This window comes from Ictidomys tridecemlineatus, chromosome 7 (genome assembly GCF_052094955.1).
Source record: "Ictidomys tridecemlineatus isolate mIctTri1 chromosome 7, mIctTri1.hap1, whole genome shotgun sequence".
In the NCBI taxonomy this organism is placed as follows: domain Eukaryota; kingdom Metazoa; phylum Chordata; class Mammalia; order Rodentia; family Sciuridae; genus Ictidomys; species Ictidomys tridecemlineatus.
In genome coordinates, this window is record NC_135483.1 from 188,256,466 (window position 1) to 188,262,465 (window position 6,000).

Here is a 6,000-nt window from a genome sequence, read left to right on the forward strand (position 1 = left end):
AACCTCCTCAGCCTTTGGGATTACACATGTGTACCTCCACGCCTGGCAAATGTTGATTGATGTAGATCTGCCATTACAAAAGTAGTTCAAATTCATAGTAAATTCATGTGATACAAAAAATTATTTCCTCTCTACTCAATATTGGACCTCTATCCTTTCTCAGAAGTAGTTACCAAATAAGAGACTTTTGTGAATCAATATTTTAAGGTCAATTTAGAATCATTTATTAGACATTGAAAGATTGTGGAAATACAATGCAGCAAAAGAGAAATCAGAAATCCACTGTACTCACAGTCAGGAAAGGTGGATGTTGGTATACAGAAGCCATAAACATATGCTAGGAGCAAAATATTGAGAATCTAGATCCCATTGGTCTAGATCCCATAGGGTTGGTGTTCAGGTGCAGAGAGGTACCCGTATCTTTGAATGTAACTGCTCATACTGGTTTCCACACTCTTCAATTGGGAAGGATCACACAAAACCAAGATTCAAAGACAGAAATAGAAGAGATCAGTCCCTCACAGCAGGGCTGGTGGGTCTGGAAATAGCAGACAGGACCAAAATGAAGAATCCTCCCCCATCCACAACTACAGACTCCCCTAGGGCAGCCCAATGAGCAGCATCTAAGTGCCACAGTCCCCACAGAAGTATTGCCAGGAGGTTTTCTACCTTTGTTCTGGATGACATTGTAGAAGATATCCCTGAGACTATAAAAATGAAAATGACTTCTTAAGCTACAGGGCGGGAACGTCAAGGAGAAATGTGCCATAAAGCCCAGGTGACGGGGAGATAGCAGGGAGCAGCCAGGAGGGGAAGGGTTCTGAGCAATGAGAAGCAGCGGACTCCTAGCAGCTCCTGCTGACCCACTCACCTAGCAGCAGCATTGCTTCTTGCAGCCACACTTCTGCTGGCAGCAGCACTTCTGCTGGCAGCAGCCCTTCCCACAGCCACAGGAGCCACAGCCACAGGAGCCACAGCCACAGGAGCCACAGCCACAGGAGCGGCAGCAAGTGCGGCGGCAGCAGCACACAGGGGTGCTGCAGCAGCCCCCACAGCAGCCACGGCAGCAGGGGCAGCAGTTGGAGCAGCAGCCGACTCGGTAGCATCTGCATGTGGTGCAGCTGTTGCAGCCACCGCAGCCACCGCAGCCACCACAGCCTCCGCAGCCAGAGCAACCCATGGTGTCAGCAGAGAGGACTCAGGTGCAGGGAAGAGAAGACTCAGGAGAGGAGAGGCAGGTCTGGTGCCTCCTTCTGCTGGGGGACACCCTTATATGCTGCCCCTGTCCCCTTCATTTTTAGCCCAGTTTCCATGGAAGGCTCTCACAAGATCTATTATTCACTTCCTTCTTCAGTTTACTCGACATAACATTGCTATTTAAAGACTGCACAACAGTCTTTATTATAAAGTCTTTGGCTTTTCTGGCATGAATGAAATAATTGTGTTTTTTTTTTTTTGGTTCAGATGTAGGAAATCAATGGCCAAATTACAGGAAAAAGGAGTCCTTGCCCCTGCCAGTGCTGACCGAGTCTCGGCCGTGGGCCACTGTAGACACTTCATGAGTGTCTCATGCATGCAGTCAAACTTCTCAGGTCATTGGACATTGGAAATGGAGAGCAAGAAGGAACCCTCCAACCCCTTGGTGGATGAGAAATACATCAAGTGAGTCATTTTAAGGTTTCTTTCTCTAGTTTTTAAAATGTAAGCTTATGAAGCAGATACCCTGGTAAACCCAGGAACACCAGCATTCTGGGGGAAGCAGAGCCCCCGTAAAGCCAGGTCATCCGTGATCCTGAACCTGCCATGTAAGTCCAGGAAAAGCCATGGAGCATTTTCCACATTAAACCCTCAGGCTTCTTCAGTAGGTTTCCTGTAGGACCTGAATTGGGTAGTCCTTAAATTACAAAGGTGGTAAAGCAAGTGCATACCCCTATGGGCCAGTCCTCATATGCACAGGCTACCTGGGACAGGAAATGGAAGCCTGGCAGGTAGAGTCAGCAAAGCACTGCAGATGAGCATCCGTCAGTGCATGGACAGGCTGACACCGAGTCCCGGCTACAGTACATGTCAGAGAGGTATGAAGTGACCAGTCACCAGATGGAACTTTTTACATTTTTGTTTTCTCAAATATTTAACAGAAAAACAGCAAATAGTTGCCTTGCCCTTAGCAGATAACTTAGGACCCATAAAATTTATTTTTAGCATTTGATATCACACAATTATTTTAATTTAGTTTTCAATAATCAAGCAGTTCTGCTGAATGAAGGATCTCAGGCAGTCAGAAAAAGAATGTCTGTGTTTTAAGATGAGATAGAATGTGATATGTAAATATGTAAATATGATTTGAAATTAGGAGTGCCTACTCTGTACCATTTGTTTATGGTTTTTTACTAATTCTTTCAAGAACATTGTCCTAATTTGGGGGTGTGAGGAATTCTTATGTGGAGAAAATGTTCTGTCTAACCTGTGATGATTAGGAAGTATAGATGGAAACACAGAGCTTTTACTTGATTAGATTCAGACTCTCATACTATAGAAAGAATTATTTAAAATATATTAGGCATTTATTATATCCACTGAATACTCACATTGTGCCAGGTACTATTCAAAGCTCCAGAACAAAACGTACACACATTTACGTTCTCATGGACCCAAATGTCTTGGAGATATGTTCTAATCTAAATATAGAGTTAAGAAATGAGGAAAAGTTAAATCTAGCAATGGTGAGAGTCATCAAGGAAGGATGCACGAGGCCTCATGAGGTCTTTTATGGGGACTGGGATAAACAACAACAGGAAACTAGCTACTGGCTGCATATGTAGGGCTGAGATTGTTGGAGTTGGTATATAAGCAGCTCCCCAGCAGAAGGAGGCACCAGACCTGCCTCTCCTCTCCCAAGTCCTCTCCTCACTGCACCTGAGTCCTCTCTACTGACACCATGGGTTGCTGTGGCTGTGGAGGCTGTGGAGGCTGTGGAGGCTGTGGAGGCTGTGGAAGCTGTGGAGGCTGCGGTGGCTGCGGTGGCTGTGGTGGCTGCAACAGCTGCACCACATGCAGATGCTACCGAGTCGGCTGCTGCTCCAACTGCTGCCCCTGCTGCCGTGGCTGCTGTGGGGGCTGCTGCAGCACCCCTGTGTGCTGCTGCCGCCGCACCTGCTGCCGCTCCTGTGGCTGTGGCTCTTGTGGCGGTGGCTGTGGGAAGGGCTGCTGCCAGCAGAAATGTTGTTGCCAGAAGCAGTGCTGCTGCTAGGGGGCCACAAGCCTCTGGGCAGGTGCTGCCAGGACCCTTTCTGTTGATTAATCCACCTGTCTGCAGGTGCTGCTGGGAGTTTGCTTGTTCCCCTTGTTAAGGCTTTCTTCCTTCCCATTCTTTCTGTTGCATGCTGTCTCCATGGCACCTGGACTCCAGCACAATCCTCCTTGATTCTAACAGTCCATAGTTTTAGTCTTTCCTTCCTTCCTCCCTCCCTCCCTCCCTCCCTTCCTTCCTTCCTCCCTCCCTCCCTTCCTTCCTTCCTTCCTTCCGTCCTTCCTTCCTTCCGTCCTTCCTTCCTTCCTTCCTCCCTCCTTCCCTCCCTCCCTCTCTCCCTTTTTCTTTCTCCTCTTCCTTTCTTCCTTCCTTTCCTCCTTCCTCCTTTCTGTCCTTTCCTCCTCCCTTCCTCTCTCTCTTTTAGTACTGGGGATTAAACCCAGAGGGGTGCTTCACCCCTGAGTTACATCCTTTGTCTTTTTAAATTTTGAAATAGGGTCTCAATATATTGCCAAGGGCCTTGCTCAGTTGCTGAGGCTGGCTTTGAATTTGTGCTCCTCCTGTCTCAGCTTTCTAAGTCTCTGGGATTGTAGACATGTGCCAGCATACTTGACAATTTTTCTCCCCTTTTAAGGAAATTATATGAGTATCCCATGAAATGCCACCCAAGAACAAAGATGGAGGATATCTTGATTATTGAGACCAGCAAAATGGAATAACGGTTTCTACTGTTTTCTACTTTTAATTCTTTTCTGTCTCACATGAGATCTTATGTGTACCAAACTTGACCTCAACTTTCTGTATTCTTCCTAGACAAAGTCTTAAAAATTTATTAATAAAATGCAAACATAAAATCTGAACAGTTTCCTTTAGTTTTATTCTTTAGTTATTTTCATTAAACTACCATTAATTATGATCTTCCATGAGTTGCAGCCATCAGGGATGCACAAATAACTATGTCCCTGTGAGATTTAAAATCCTGTCATACACAAATGACCAAAACACAAGGTAAAACAATAATGAACATGGTAAAAAGTCGATGTTGATGTGACATATAATGGGCAGGAAGTACTTTGTGTTCGATGGGGAGTAGGTGTACTTCAAAAGAGCTGAAATGGTCATTATATAATAAAGTTAAAAAATACTTTAAAAAAGAGCTGGAATGACTTCAAGAAGGAGATAATGTTGTGATTTGGACGTGAGTTGTCCCCCAAGAGCTCATGTGTGAGACAGTGCAAGAATGTTCAGAGACGAAATGCTTGGGTTATGAGAGTTATAACCGAATCAGTGGATTAATCCGCTGATATGGATCAACCAGGTGGTAACTGTAGGAAGGTAGGATTGGAAGAGGATGTAGGTCATTGGGGACATGTCTTTGGGGCTTATATTTTGTCTCTGCTTCCTATAGCCATGTCCTGAGCTGCTTTCCTCCACCATGTCCTTCCTCCATGACTTTCAGTCTCACCTTAGGCCCAGAGCTATGGAGTCAATCAACCATGGCTGAACTTCTGAAACCAGGAGCCCAAATAAAGTTTCCTCCTCTACATTGTTCTTGTTGGGTCTTTTAGTCACAGTGAAGCAAAAGCTGACTAAAATAGGTAACATTTGGAGTGTGTTTTGAGGAGTTAGAAATGTTTTGATAAGTGGAGTTGATTGGAGACAGAAGTTCCAAAAAGAAGACCAAAACACAAGGAATAAAGAGTTTAAGACATACATGGGAGCTTGCCACCGTAACTTGGATGAAAAGCCTATTACCATAAATAGTTAGAAATAAGCAAGGAAAGGAAGAACAAGTCTTTGATTTGGAAGTCTGATAGTTTAACCACAATAGCAACATCTAAGGTCAAAACAATGAGCATTCATGCTGCCCTTAAAAGCCAGGCATTCTCCTAAAAACCTACATGTGTCATGTATCACACGGTGATGGGAGAACTATTGTGCCCACTGCAAGGACAGGAAAGAGTACGGAGAGGTAGCAAGTGACTTGCTCAGAGCACACGTCTGCTGCTGCTGGAGCTGGGACACACAACAGTGGGGTAGGCCTGGGAGGCTTTGGAGAGGGGGTCTAACTGCAGCCGTGTGAAGCATTGGCTAGTTTCCTGGGGAAGCTGAGGCTGTGGCAGTATTCCTGGGGACAGCACTGCGGGCCTGAAACAGCAGCAGAGGGGTGATGCTGGGGACCGTGGGAATTAAAGGCACAATACAAAACCAAATAAAGGAGGGCGATGCCTACAATTGCAACACGGATGACAACAGTGACCTAATGATACATACTGACTTCTGACAGATTTGGGAACTCTACAAGGTAGCCCATTTAAAAAATTATATTAAGTGTAGTCAACAACTGGGTAAGAAACCAATCATTTCCTTTAAAGTTTTTTTTTTATTTGTTGTTGTTCTGTAAGTTATAGAGGGAAAGAAAGTTGATAAATGAAAAAAGCTCTATAATAAAGGTACATAAAAATTCTCTCATAAATTGCTCTAATCCTAGTCACGATGTATTTTTTTTCTATTATAGATGCAACCTTATCTGATTACTTTGAGAAGAGACAGATCTACTCGATTTTCTTTATTAGTCTGAGCAGAAAATACTAGGCTTGAAAAAAATTGCTTTTTTATTCTACTTATCTAATATTGATATTGTACATTCATTTTTAAGAGGAATATTTGCTCACAAATTATAATCCTAAAACACTCTATGTGGATCATGGAGTTGGCACATATTGTGGTTTGCTAATAAATATTTTAGA

The 6,000-nt window shown here is 44.2% G+C and overlaps 1 long non-coding RNA gene across 1 annotated transcript in view; it reads left to right on the forward strand.

The window, feature by feature from the left end:
• Window positions 1–4,110, forward strand: part of LOC144365653 (uncharacterized) — a 19,521-nt gene extending 15,411 nt beyond the window's left edge. Inside the window, exons 2-3 of the long non-coding RNA XR_013424352.1 lie at window positions 1,465–1,662; window positions 3,885–4,110. This is a non-coding gene — a long non-coding RNA (uncharacterized LOC144365653). The remainder of the gene's footprint in view (window positions 1–1,464; window positions 1,663–3,884) is intronic.
• Window positions 4,111–6,000: the final 1,890 nt, after the last annotated feature.